General features: G+C 44.2%; 1 protein-coding gene across 6 annotated transcripts in view; it reads right to left on the bottom strand.

The window, feature by feature from the left end:
• The window catches only part of MAPKAPK5 (MAPK activated protein kinase 5), a 333,373-nt gene that overhangs the window by 51,210 nt on the left and 266,807 nt on the right, over positions 1–15,356 (bottom strand). The window lies entirely within an intron of this gene.

Here is a 15,356-nt window from a genome sequence, read left to right on the forward strand (position 1 = left end):
TTTGGTTGGAAGGAGCGCTGCAAGACAAGACTCACTGTTGATGTCCTACACCAACCCATCATTCTGGGTCTTGTATAAGACAGGCACCAGGACTGACTGAAGATCTGTGATTCATACAAGACACCAGACGCATCTAAATTCCTCTTACCGGTAGGTAGTCCAGTGGCATCACTTCAACATAGGAAGCCAAAAAACAAAGGGATCTCAAACCAGGATGACATGCGTGGCTATTGGATATGTAACTGGGATTAGGCATGTTCAAGGGCCTGAACCGTTTTAGGATGGCAGTGGAAAATAAAGAAAGTCTATTCTTAGCTTAGTGACCAGCACCAAAGAACAGTTACCTCTCTGAAAGAGAAAAGGCTTTTTAATTGGCTTGTCTGTGTCCAACACAAATAGACGTCTAGAGAGCATTTGTGGCATGGGCTCCAGATGGAAAATAATGTAAGTGTAAGTAAATGTGTATCCTAACAAATTTAAGTAAATGGTCTTTGTTGCCTTCAACTTGACAAAACTGGAGGGGAAGAGCTCAACATCTGCTGGTAGTGGATGTCTCTAAATAGAAACCTTAACAAGTAATCATCTTTTGTCTTGATTACATACATCCAACCACCAGTGTTGAAATCAAAATCTTGAGACTCCTGCGGAGTAAGAGCTTTACCCTGTGGATAGCCCCTGTTTATGAGACCAGCCTTGAGCTTCTTTTCCACCACAAGGAAACAACAGAAAACCTAAAGTTCCTCTCTTTCACCTTCAGTAAGACTTCTCAAGACCATAAGAACTACAGTCTAGACTCCTGCGGAGTAAGAGCTTTACCCTGTGGATAGCCCCTGTTTATGAGACCAGCCTTGAGCTTCTTTTCCACCACAAGGAAACAACAGAAAACCTAAAGTTCCTCTCTTTCACCTTCAGTAAGACTTCTCAAGACCATAAGAACTACAGTCTCTGACTTTCCTTACAAAGGACCTGGAAAATAGATGAGATGGGGAGGACAGGCAACAGGTGATGGAGACACTGAAAGACTGAGTCAGTGGACCATCACCAAATGTGTCTTGGATAATGACTCTACATACCGGAAAATAAATGGAGATCGATCCTATATGAAAAGGGTAGGAAGTATTGAAAAAGTTTACACCCTTCGGTAACCTCTTCTCTAGTAGGGATACAAGTTAACTGCAGATTCCTCGCCTTTTGAGTATCCCTAAGAATCAGACTGGATCTGAAAACGGTTGTGTAGCAATTCTCCCTTGGTGGTGGTATGCACATAGTTCTACCACATGCCGCTCCGTCCCATGTGGATGGGACACTGGGACCAGTAAATGCATGGCACCCTTGTGCGCTGGAGTCAGTTTATTTCAGAGCTGACCATGTCAACAGACGTCGAGCACACAGAAATCAATATGAAACAGTGTGCAGACCTTTTTGAAGTGGAATCCTGATCATTCCACAGAACAGGGAGTGGAGTTTGCTGGGGAGAAAGAAAATTAGTTACTTACCTTGAACTGTAGTTCTCCAGTATTGGCATCTTTCATAGACTCACATGCTTGAATCATTCCCTGTCGAAGTAGGAGTCCCACGGTACAATTAAATCTCAGTATTGAAGAGCTACATAGAAGTCAATGTTAAAGATCATTCACTTTAACAGCTTATTCTCATCATTAGAAAAGACCCAAAGTACAGCCAAACAGGCGACAGCACACTTTAGAACCGTCATCACAGAGGTCCCAGTCCTTTGGATTTTCTCGCACAAGTCTGATATTAGACCGAGGAGATAGACCTAAGAAGAGCTTCTATGAGGAGGAGGGTGGGTCACATGAGAATCTAAGAAAGATACTAGTACTGGAGAATTGAAGTTACAGGTAATTCATTTTCTTCTCCAGTACTGAATCTTTCATAAATTCACATCCTTGAATCAGAATAGCATGCAGTTTGTGTACTTATAAAAATGTGATAGCATAAATACAATTTGCAGATGGTGGGTACAAATCTATATAGAATACGCAACTGCAATTAAATAAATATGCTATACACTTAAATATGTAGAGCTATAGAAGCAAAACACATGAAACCAACAGATGCTCATCCTAATGAAATAGATGGTGTAGCACAGCCTGTCCAACGGTTGCATCGCTGTTCTGTGCCGACTCCAGACAATAATACTGCATGAATGAACCAACATTCTTCCAAGTCGCAGCACAACATATTTTCTCCAAAGGCACTCCCGCAAGCAAGGCAACTGATATGCACACTGCCCTGGTTGAGTGCGCCTTGGCTTTGGTTGACAAAGGCTTACCAGCCTTTGAGTAACAGAACTGGATTCTGGATGAGATCCAATGAGCAATGGCTGCTTTCATAAATAGGGCACCCTTATGAATGTGTCCATATAACATCAACAGTTGATCCGTCTTTCTGATGTGTTTTGTGCAACATAGCTAGAATTTTGATATCTAGTATATGCAGAGATCTATGCTGGCAATGTTGGATTCGGTAAGAAAGTTCTCAATATTATGAGCCCAATAAGATGAAAATCCATAGGCACCTTGGGGATAAACCTTGGATTTGCCCTGAGAATTACAGCATTGTCTGCAAAGCGCAAGAAAGGCTCTTGAGTTGTAAAAGACTGTATCTCGTTTACTTTTCTGGTGGATGTCAGAGCTAAGAGCAGTGCGACCTTTCAGGTGAGGAACTTGAGATCTGCTCTGTGTATGGATTTATAAGGAGTTTTCATGAGCTGAGAAAGAACAGATGGCAGTCTGTGGGAGGAGCCCTTACTGGGGGAAAACCCCTGAACAATCCTTTTATGATTTGTTTGTTGATCCTGTTGAAGCACAAAGAGAAAGAATGTGATGAATGCATGTATGTAGATATTGCAGCGAGATGCACCTTAAAAGACATATTCACCAAACCCTGAATGATCCAACAAGAAGAGATATGGCAGTATCTGCTCATGTGATTCTTGAAAAGGATGAAAGTTTGATTTCTGGCACCAAATGCAAAAGCGTTTCCATTTTAGTCTATATGTTTTTGTTGTTGCATCCACTCCAGCCTTTGAGAGAATGTTCCTGCATTCCTGAGATATATTTAGATGCATGGAATTCAGAAGCCAGGCTGGGTCTGGATGAAGGACCTGGCCTTGGTTCATTGTCAAGACAGATTGTGAGGGTAGCAGGCGAATGTGAGTGGATTCCGATAGTAGGAGCAGCTCTGTGAACCAATGCTGCCTGGGTCACCTGGGGGCTATGAGGATGATGCAACACTTCTCCGCTTTAATTTTTGTTGACAACCTTTGGTATCAGAAGTATTGGGTGAAAATCATAAGAATAGATCCTGGACCATCTAATCTAAAAGGCATTCTCCCATTACCCTGGATGTGGATCCCAACTTGCAATGAACTGGCATTTGTGGTTCTCGCTTGCTGCAACGAGATCCAGTGCTGGTTTGCCTCAGAAGGAGAAGGTCTCGTTCAGTGTGAATTGGTCCAGCTCCCATACCTTTACCAGGTAGAACGATCTGACTGTTTGTATCCACTGATTGTCTAGTTCCTCTTGCAAAGGCCTCATTTTTAGGTGGGCAAAAGGGACCAAATTTATAGCGGAGGACATCATCCCTAGGAAAGACTAACAGTTACACTGAAACTGACTTTTTTGTCTGCAGTTTTAGGGCCAAATGCTGGAATCTTTGCTGTCTGCCTTGCAATGGAAAAGCTCCCCAGGAACACTATGGTTGTTGATGGAGTAGTTGATAATTTGTGATGACTCGACAGTGAGTCCCAATTTGCTAAATAATGCTAGGCAAGCTGTGGTGGCTTCCCATGATTGACTGGCCGCTGGTGCTTTTATCAGGCAGTTGTCGAGGTATGGGAATACCTGATAAACATTGTTACTGAGGAAAGCTGCTACAGAGAGCATGCATTTTGTGAAAATATGTGGAACTGACTTGATGCCGCATGGGAGGATATTGAATTAGTAAGGAGTACCGGCTACAATAAATCTCAGGAATTTTTGATGTTTGGGATCTATGGAATGTAAAAGTATGCATCCTGTAAATCCGGAGTGGTCATATAGTCACCGTGGTATAAGTCGTAGCATGTCCAGAAGAGTGACCGTAAGGAAGGATTGCTTGTGTAGAAATGTATTTAACTTCTGAAGATCTAGAATGGATCGCCATTCCCCTGACTTCTTTTTGATAAGGAAAAAAAAAAAAGGGTAGTAGAAACCCATTTCCTTTTGGAATTGGAGGAACGTTTTCTATTACTCCTTTGCTCAACAAAGAGAAGATGAGGTGGGTGCACTCCCCTTGGAGGAGTTACTGGCAGCCTTTTGATGAATTCTAAGGCATGACTATAGGTGACAAGGTCTATTACCTATCGGTCTGTTATTTCCCCGCCAGTGATTGAAGAAGTTGATAATGTTTGCCCCCACAGGTCGGGAGGGGTTCAAGTGTAGCAGAGACTCAAGAAATGTTCCTGCTTCCTAGCAGTCTCTTTCCCTTGAGGGTGTTTTCGGCGAGGCCCTTGTTTGCTGTAGGGTGTTGCAGGTGGATGAATGATATGACTGTTGTTAGTAATACGGTCAGTAATGCTGCTGATATGGTTGCCGGAAGTGCCGATACCTTCCTCAGTCTTTAGGGAATTGTATATTTTGAGCTCTTCGAAAGGGCACCTTACAGAATTGCAGTGTTCCTGATGACTTTGCTGTTTGCGTATCTGCCTTGATGGCCTGCAGTGCGCCATGAACATGCTTGCCGAAAAGGGCTTCTCCATCATAAGCCATGTCGAGGATTTTTTAAGAGATCTCAGGTTGGAACGAGGTCACATTTAACCATCCTTTCCGCCTCAAGACTGCCGTTCCTGCTGGCTGTTGGAATACAGTAGAGGCAATGTCCATCGCACAGTCAATTATTTCAAAGATATTCTCTCCCCCTCCTGAAGAATTTTCCTTGCCTCAAGCCTTCTTACTCTCTGGCACCAGAACCATCAGTGCCCCGATGTCAGGCCACATCTGCAGGTCGTACCAGCCCAATATGGCAAGAGCATTAACAGCACAGACTGTGATGGCAGACATAGATGAAAATCTCTTAGTTGTGATATCTAGGCATCTGCCCTCCTGATCCTGTACGGTCCTGTAGAAGGGTTTTTGAACGGCACAAAGCAGCCTGTGCTGTCAATGAGTCTGGCTTTGAATGGCTCACTAAACAGGCTGGTGAATCTTCAGTGGCCTTGTATTTCTTGTCAATTCACTGCAAGACGGCTGCCACAGTAGCTGGAGTTTGCATTCTCTTTGTGCCCTCTTCCCAGATGTAGTCCACTATGGGAATGGCACGCACAGATTTTCTTGCTGGCTCTTTGAAGTTGCATAAAACGGTCATCAGAAGCTGGAACCTCTTTGCAGCCCTTTCTATAGGGAATCTCCATATCTCATCAGGAGGAGAATCCACTAGTTGGGGGACCGGTAGAGATGGGGTAGGGATTAGGTAGTCATTCCTGGTGTGTGATCATCAGAAATTCTTCCTGATCATTATCTGATAAAGAAGGGTCCTCTCTCGGGGGAGCTGCAAGGTTGAATGCAAGGGTCATCGTGGGTGTTACTGGTGGCGGAATAGGTCCTGGGGTCCTTGCTGATGAAGGTGGAGTAGTAAACTGCTCAGGTGAGGATGGTCGAGCTTGTTCTAGAAACCTTTAATAGTCCTGCATTATGCCTTGCAGGCCCTGTAACAAGGAGAGAGGCAAGTGTATAACACTTTCCGAGGAAGGAGGCTGGTCATAGTGCTGAAAGTGCTCTTTGTGATGTATGGATTTGTCGGAATATCTGGGTGGCTAGTAGAAGCCCTCATAATATTGCTCTTCCTCATCATAGTCTTGGCACTTCACATTGAGCTCTAAAGGACTGTGCGCTGTCCTGAATGGTCCCTCATCCTCCGACTGCTTGAAGTCTAAAGGGTGGCTTGACAGGAGTGGAGACACCTTGCTGGTAGAGTTGTGCTCTGGAAAGAGGAATGTTTTTGCAATTTTTATTGTCATCAACAATGTCGCTGTCGAGTCCTTCATTGCCTTTGGTGGTGGCAGAGGTATTTTAGTGGACGAGGCAGTCGTCAATGGGGTTGTCGTCCAGGTCACTGAGGGGTCATGGTTGACAGTTGTCCCTGTAGACAGTGGTTTCATCAAGACCTTTGTCAACTAAACAGATGCCTATACCAAACGGGAAGGCAGTGTCAGTGTTGGCAATGCAGTCAACACACTTATAATGGCTGCAGGCTTCACCATTGACGTTTTGGAGGCAGACTTTGAGGGATGAACTCCAGATTCATTAGAAGTAGTAGACTCAAATTTACTTGCTTCTGAGGACATTTTTCCTTTTATCTCCTTTTCTGAAGTGTCCTTGACAGACTCATGACTAGTCTTTTTAGAAGCCTTTCTAGATTCCTGAGAAGACTCATGGTCATTTGATCTTTCTCTCTTATGTGCCTTTTATGAGAGGTCAACAAGGTGTCACTGTCCTCTTCGGAACTCAGAGACTTCTTAAATTTGTATTTCTGAAGCCACAGAAGAAGCCTCCTTTCCCTGTCTTTTGAGGTGCGACAGACCTTATGTTGATGGGATAGGCAGTAAATACAGTCTTGGTGGGGATCTTCTGAGCACAGTCTTGGTGGGGATCTTCTGAGCGCAGTCTATTCCTCCCACAAGTATTACAGGGTCCAAAGAGCCCTTTTTTAGATGTCTCAGACATAACATTAGAAATATAGAATTCTTACAATACCAGAATGAAGATAACGGAGCAGAGTTTAGGGACACTCCCTTCACATGACATGCTGGAGAAAATCTGAGGGACTGGAGCCTCTGTGATAAGGGTTCTATAGAGTGCTGTCCCCTGATTGGATGTATTTTGGGTCTTTTCTAATGATGTCAAATAGGCTGTTGCAGCGAATGTCCTTTAACATGGACTTCTATGCAGGTATTCGATGCTGCTATTTCATTGTACTATGGGACTCCCACACGATGGAGAATGATTGAAGCATGTGAATCTATGAGAGATCCAATACTGCAGAATCTGCCGTTAGAGTCTCTGCTGGAAAAGACATTACCAAAGATACGTAAACTGCTCTTCTCACAGACTTGTAACCGCAAATTCCTCGCCTCCTTAACAGACACCAAAGCAGTACGACCCAGATCATGGGTCTGGGGAATAACTCAGATCAGAAAATCCTGCAGGAAAGATAGGGCGAAATCTGTCAGACTGGATCTGGCTTTCCAAGCAGTTGTACTTGGTAAACCCAATCAGCAGCCTGGCAAATGACCAAGACTGGCATACCAGCACATACATTGTAGTAGCAACATTTGCCCTTGTGAAGTGAGCATGCAAATCCTCTGGGGCTGCTTTTTGGCTAGTCCATTGCAGATTTTAATACATAAGACAATCTACCTAGGGATGGTTAGTTTCGGGACCGCCCTTTCCTTCTTTGTGGCAAAACCCTGACAAATAGTTGCTCAGTCTGTTGAAATTTCCTGGGCATCTCAATGTAAAAACAGTGCCCTTTAAGACTGAGGCGATGCAGCCGTTCCTCTTCCTTTGGTGGGTGAGGAGGTGCATAAAATGTTGAGAAGGTGATGGATTGCCCTACTACATTAAAGTGTATTACAACCTAGGGCAAGAATGCTTCCTTTGTTAGAAGGTCTGCTTAATCTGGAAAAAGGGAAAGAAATGGTGAAATAGAAGACAAGGCCTGAAGTTCACTCACTCACCTTGCAGATAATATGGCTACAAGGAACACTGTTTTGATTGTAAGTAGGCATAAAGGATAAATGTGCATAGGCTCAAATGGCATCACAAAAGGTGAGGGATGGCTGATCTGATAAACGTTAAAAAGTCGAAAGGGCCAATAAGTAATTTTTAACTGTGGCCACAGCAAGGCCTTGCTTGGCCAAATATGGGGAAAATAACAAAATATCAATTAATGAAGCTTGTAAGGGTTTGATGTGACATGAAGAACAACACAAACTTCACCAAGAGACCTGCATAGGCAAATTTTGCTGAAGGAAGTCTGGCTGACAGAATACCACCAACCACCTAAGGAGGAAGGTAGAATGTCATCAACTGTTGCCGCTCAGTCTCCATGCATGGAGGTATAGATTGTGCAAGCTCAGGCTGAAGACCTGGTCCTGCAGCCTCGACAAGAGATCCTCTAGAAAAGGCAGCCATATCAGTGGACATGTGCTCATGGCCAGAAGTTCTGGGTACCACACTCTCCTCGCCCAGTCCAGCACACCTAGGATGTCTTGGGTACAGTCCCTTTTTGATTTTCTTGAGCACTCTGGGCAGGACAGGCAGAGATGGAAAGGCGCACTGGAGTCACGAGCACCAATAAAGGCAGAAGGCATTGTCTTGGGAATGCAAATGCCCAAAATTTATGACACTGCGCATTCTCTGCTGTGGTAAATAGACTGAGTCGGGGATCTCCACATTGCTGGCTGCCCTGTGCCACATCCGAGTGTAACTGCTATTCATGATACGCTAGGCACTGCCGGCTGAGTTCATGCGTCCTGGAATTTTAAGATCCTACCAAGTGTTGGGCAATAAGAGAAACGTCCTGTGTGTTCAGCCACTTCCAAAGGCATTGGGCTTCCTGGCATAGGACTCGCAACACCACTTTGCCTTGTTTGTTGTAGTGCCGCGTCAGCTGTGTTGTTTGTGAGAACCTGTACCTGTTCCCCATTGATCACTGGAAAGAACACTTTCAGTGTCAAGCAAGTCACTCGTAACTCTAACAAGATGATGTAGAGGCGAGTCTCCGCCTGAGACAAGATTCCTCTGAGCTCCACCACTCCATAATGACCTCTCTAATCCAGTAAAGTTGCATCTGTTACAAAATCGTTATTTCTGGGTGGGGTAGGTAAAGGGCTTTGCAGCTGGTTCAATTACAGTCGAGAAGCCACCACTGCAGGTTTATCCCACTCCTCTCTGACATCTGGATGACATTTCACAGGTTTAATTGGTGCTGAGCCTAATGGGACTTCAGATTCCTCTGCAATACCCACATGTGCCACCTGCAGTGGTCCACAAATAGGATGCAGTAGAACAAGAGGCCAAAAAGCCTCAGAGCCGATCTCACTGAGACACAGGCTGCTGGTTTACATATCAGATTATAGCTAGAATCTTCAGCACTTGTTGAAGCAAAAGGACAGCTCTGAAAAGCGCAACGTCCAGGATGTTCCCTATGAAGGGGAGCCAGATGTGCCTTCGGCATGCTGATGGAAAACCCCAGCCATGTCAACAGATTGTGAACCAACCCCAGATGATGGCCAATGGTGTCCACCTTCAGTAGCCAGCTGTGGAAATATGTAAACGACTGGTATGCCTAAACTCTGCAGATTGGCTGCAACCATCCGAGCTGTACTGATAAGGCCAAAAGCATTACAGAAACCTGAAAATGCTCATGCCCCACCTGAAACCACAAGTAACGTCTGTGGAATGGGAATATGAAAATATGTGCCAAGCAAGTCCACTGCTACCTCTAGTCCCATGGATCGAGGGCAGACAATCTTGGCCAGGGTGTGCCTCTTGCACTACTTTTTCCTTAGGAAGTGTTCAGAGGGTGATGATCTAGGTGGGATGAAGGTTGTCATCCTTTTTCAGTAGCAGGAGTAACAACCAGTCCAGGTTTCTGAAACCGGCAGCCTCTCTCTGGCTCCCTTTGCTAAGATAGATAAAATGTCTCCTTGGACTATAAACAAGCGCTGTGGATGGTATGTCTGGAGAATACGAAAGAAAGGGTAGGGAGTAACCTTGTTCCACAATCTGGAGCACCCAGTGATCTGAGGTGATGCACCTCCATCCAGGGAGGTAAAAGGTGTCTGACCTCAAGCCAGTCAAAATTGTGTTGTCAAGTTTAAATTAAAGGGGTTTGCTGTGGCTGCAGAAGGGGAGGGGGGGCTTGGGTATAACATTGGCCCTGGGAACCTGACCTCTTGACCATCTTACTGATCTCAACATGCCCCTTTTGGGACTGAGAGGTGTGTTGTTGATGTGAGGAATACGGTCTTTATCTCTGCAGATAACTCATTCCAAACCCTTGATAAGGAGACTGTTGCTGGGGACACTGTTTTGTTGGAGGAGCGAAGACCAAAGAACAGGAGGTGGCATTACTCTCACAGAACCTATCAAGAACAGAGTCTGCTTTAGCTCCAGACATCCGAGAGCCATCAAAAGGCATGTTCATAAGCAAGTGGTGGACATCGGTGGAGAATCCCGTTGAGCTAATCCAGGCATGTAGCCTAAGCACTAGGCTGGTGCCAACTCTCTTCCAGGCAGAACAGACTTGATTGAGAATTCTGTAGCATTCTGATTATCAGAGACCAATTATTACAAGATCTGACGTACTACCTCAGGGAACGTCAACAGGACATTCAACACTTTGTCCGATAATGCATGAGAATGTCTCCCCAGGAGATATAATATTTCAACCGACCTGAGGGCCAGACAAATCAAAGAGGAAATCCTCTTTCCAAATGCCTCCATCTGTTTGGATTCCCCATCAGGTGATGTCGATGGGAAGGCATTTAGGTCTGTACAACTTGTAGAAGGCTGTACAACAAGGGTCTCTGCAGCTGGATGTTGTAATAAAAAAAAAAATCAAGATCTCCGGGAACATGCCTATGTCATCTTGCCACCTGTCTGTTAACTAGAGGGCAAGAGTCAAGCTTTGCCCAGGTACCCACCAGCACACCTGTAAGGGCCTCATTAAAAGACAATAAGGTGCTGTGAGAGGACTGTGCAGTGTTTAAAACCTTTGTAAAGAGAGTTGTATTAACCTCCTGAGTAGTAAAAATAAATAAAACATAAAGGGTCTCTGCTACCCTCCTCTCACAAAAGATAGTCTCCTCAGTGGCAATGGCTGGATTAGGAGAAGCCAGACCAATGTCTGGAGCGGCATCCAGGCCACGATCATCTTGGAGTTCATCAAAAACATCACCTTGTTCTAAGAGCAGATATTCCTCAAACAATGAACTCCTTTCAGAATGGTCAGGCTCAGAATGTGAATTTATCGATTACCGAGGAGGGCCATGGGCTTCAGTATCTGATTAAACAATCGGATCTTCGACCAATGTCAGTGAGATCATAACTAACGCCGATATCTGAGCCATCAGCGCCGATCATTGCAACTGTGGCATCGAATGCAGCACTTAGGATGGAGAAAGATGTTTTCAGATCCAGATTCAATGGAACCAAGAAGGTGACAATAGGACCCCAGGACGAGGTTGAGAAGTATAGCTGGTGTTAAAAACGACTAAGCCCACAACAAACCAGTCAGAGGCCTCCTCGAATCCATGGAGGAAGATGTTCCAAGCTGAATCCAGTGTGGCACCCAAGATTTTGTCCATCACCATTTCAAGCTGTTGGAGCTGATCCGGCATCGCCACCTAATCAAACGGGATCTGAAACAGGATCAGCAACGAAGCTGGGTCCACCTGGGGGAAAAGGCACCAATGCTTAGAGGTGCCAGCTGTGTTGTGAAACCCTAAACAGTGAGAAAGGGGTGAAACACAGGTGAACCATGCTCATACTTGTAATGTTTTATGGCTCTTCTTCGACAAGGATCAGTCAAAAGAATGACCTTGGGAACTGGAGCACACTCTGGACTTCGACCACGATTGCAGCGCCCTAGACTTCAAACTGGGTCTCAAATTTCTTTATCTCGGCAACTGCAAGCTTCACGGTCTTCGATTACCTTTTTATTCATCTTGGCACATGACAAACACAACGAAGAGTCATCAATAGATCCAAGAATACCAAAAGTAGATGTTGCAGTAATTTGTAACTATCATCTGCCAGATACTGTCCTTACAGAGCTTAAAACCTGTAGCTTTAGGTGACATTGTGTCTGAACACTGGCAAATGTTACAGGGAAAAATCCCAAATCTGTTGAATGACAGTTGGATCCGTGTTGAGTAGCGTGGAAAGAAAGGAACTGACACCAGTGCGAGCAGAATGACATATGTATACAGGTGCCAGCATCACAGCCACACGGGACAAGCGGCACAAGGCATGACAAAGGTTAGCGCGAGGAAGAGTTGCTGTGCAAATGTTTTCAGATCCAGTCTGATGCCTGGAGATATTCAAAACATGAGGAATCTGCAAATGGAAGTCTCTATAAGAACTAAGGGGCTTATGTTGTCTTAGTTTAAATGTTTGAAGCCGAGCAGTTATAGAAGCTATTTTGGAACTACTGTGACTTCACATTTGGGTGCTGACACAGTCAACATAACATGTCCTGTGGTGGGTAAAGCAGCAAACCAGGTGGAATTAGCAAGGCCTGTCTATAATGGAATTTGTTCTAACTGTGAAAAAGAAAGACACAGTTTCATACTTCTGCTTTGGTGCAGAGCCCCTAATACAGTCTCAATCACTAAAATCTGTGATAAACGGGATTTGAACTGTGACCTCCGATGCCTGATTTTTTAGGGGAAAGCGCAAAGCGCTCCGTCCTTATTCTAATCTCTTAGGGGGATTTTTACACCCATGTCACGTCAGTCACTTTTACTGGTTCGGGGCTTGCCTTTTAAAATCCAATTGTTTTAATTAGTGAGAGGCATGCATACGTCATGCCTTTTCTGATGTTTAGCCCTCCTCGAGAGCACCGGTAAACTACTGGAAACATACAAGGCTTGCGCTCTTTTTTTTTTTTTTCATTTAATGTGGCAAGAAAAGTACGGTTAGGAGTTTACAACACTAATAGCTCTAACTCGACGTAATATGAGACCTGTTGCATTGCAAATGCTCGTTTTAAATGTGGTCCACTGCTCTTTAGTTCGAATTTAGATGCTCTGAGGTTACACATAGAAATATGTGCAGGCTCAGCAAGAAAGATTGGTGTCCGACTCAAGAGCTTCTACATACAAGTAACAATGTCGCAGATGAGACCTACAAAAAAAACTGGTTGGTAAGGGCTAGGATAGTTCAACAGGGAATCCATAAATAAAAATCCTCCTGTGTTTTGGCAGAAGTGTAAATCTATAATGTTGAAATTGGTTTGCTCTTCGAGTAAACTGTGCCTATAATAACTCTTCTGAATTGCATGAATAGAAAGTTCACTGTTGTGTCTTTTTCTATCAATTACCCGGCCATAAACTCATGTTAAGAGTCAGTTTTACTACATATTTATTTGTGCAAATACATATCAATTAGGAATCTATCCCTGTGCTTGCCACCTTTGGACTCATGCTTTCAGCTAACTTCCTGGAAAAGTTGATTTTTTAGAGGGGCAGAGTAGGAAATCTCCATCAGCTGATTAGCAGCCCCTCCCTGTCAACAACCATAGGATGTTTCCACATGGAACAGACAAGGGACAGGAAAACGTCTGGCTTCAGCCATCAAAAGGCATTCATTTGAAGTTTTGGAAGGAAGATAACAGACCATAGTAAGTCTAGTTTTGGAGGCAGCTGACAGGTTTCTTTCTTCCGAGAATGCTGTGCAAGCAGTTGGACAGCCAATGGGCTGATCTGTGGAATTGCCACTTAGGAGCAGACAGGTGATGTGACATCACCAAATTGGATAGGTGACACCTAGTTTCTAGAACTACCACCTACACAGGGAAGAAAGATTAATGGCAAAAAGAGGACAGTCCAGAATGACTGATGAAGCCCTGGCTAGGGTTCTCTGGACTTTTGTGGACTCCGCAGGGCTAGTGGTACTAGCACCCCAACTCACTCTCAGAATAGTAGGTGGATTTGCTTAGACGCCCTAAATTAAGGTCATCCCCCTGGTTTTAGGAGTACTGATATAGTTTGGGTTTCCCAGGAGTGGTTACTGTAGGCTAAAGCTAGCCATGGAGGCATCCTTCAGTGCCTAAAGGCTTTGGTGTTTGAGTACATGGAAAGAGAAGGGCCCGTCGTGAGGACCAAGCAGTTCTACAGCCACAAGGACCCATGACCAGGGCTGCATACGAGGCCAGGACATAGCCCCTACAGATAAGGTGCTGCTAAGGAGAACAATGTATCATCTGTAGAAAGGTGGCAGAGTGTTGTAGGGACAAAGATATCCATAGAAGAAGTAGTGACTCCTGCGTCCTATGTAAACTTACAAGTGGGACCAAAAAAACAGACTAGAAGCCAATGTGGGGTTAGGCCCCACTAGTGGACCAGAAGCGCTATAGGCCCAATTTTAAATATCTTTCATTAGTCAGAAGGAACCAGGTATTAGTGTCTATGACTCTAGGGGACCATAAACTGATACCTCCCTTCTCCAGGTAGTTCCCAGGACATGTGGCAGTGGCCCTGCGAGGAGGTGGAGCACCCACACTTGCCTACTCTCCACACTTATGAGAGGAAATTGTAGGAAGAGAAGACCAGCCCTCTCCACTGCACTATGCTGAGCAAGTGTGCCAGCTGAACAACCCAGCTCATTACAGACCTATAACAGAAAATCCCACAAGGATATTGTATAACAAGATACTTGCCCTTACCACTGAAGCCTTAGAGGAGGGTTGGATATGTAAAAAATAATTTGAATTCCTTAATGGAGAAGAATGGAGAATTCCAGCAGTATATATCCTTCCTAAGATACACAAAGATGTGACCAACCCATTGGATAGACCAATTCTATCTGCCTGTGGGTCCATATTGGAGACATTGGTCTACACATTGATACCTACCTCAAACCGTTTGTGGCATGGACGAGAGCTTATAGGAGAGACCCGATGGACACTATTAATAAAGTGGAAACATATGAGTTTGATGTTGAAGCATTTCTGCTGACTCCTAATATTGAATCACTGTACACGAATTTTCCACAAGATGAAGCCATAAACGTGACAGAGTCTACCTTAGAGATATGATCAAGACCACATATTATTTCCACTGAATTCTTGACAGCATTGGCTACACTCTGTCTCAGAAATAACTTTTTTGCACTTAAGGGAGATTTATATTTGTAAATCAAGGGGGTGGCGATGGGATGTAGCGTCGCCCCAGAAGTAGTTAATTTAGCTATGAATTGATTTGAGAACGGTGGATTACGGCCACACTGGCCCATATGGAAGTAACATAAGAAAATGGTTCAGATACATAGATAATATTTTAATTATATGGAAAGGTGATATACCTACATTAACAACATTTGAAGAATGTCTAAACCACAGGACAGCAGACCTTAAATTGACAATGTATTATAGTAAGACAAAGCTTAAATTTTCTGGATCTATGGATTATAGCAAGATACAGCAGATTGATGGTGCGTTTATACATTAAACCAACAGACAGAAATACATTACTTCATTATTTCAGTGGTCATCGCCGGAGCTTGAAAGAGAATCTTCCATATGGGCAAGTTCTGTGCATCCAAAAGAATAGCTCAGAGAAAAATTAT

Source organism: Pleurodeles waltl, chromosome 11, assembly GCF_031143425.1.
Source record: "Pleurodeles waltl isolate 20211129_DDA chromosome 11, aPleWal1.hap1.20221129, whole genome shotgun sequence".
Classification (NCBI taxonomy): Eukaryota; Metazoa; Chordata; class Amphibia; order Caudata; family Salamandridae; genus Pleurodeles; species Pleurodeles waltl.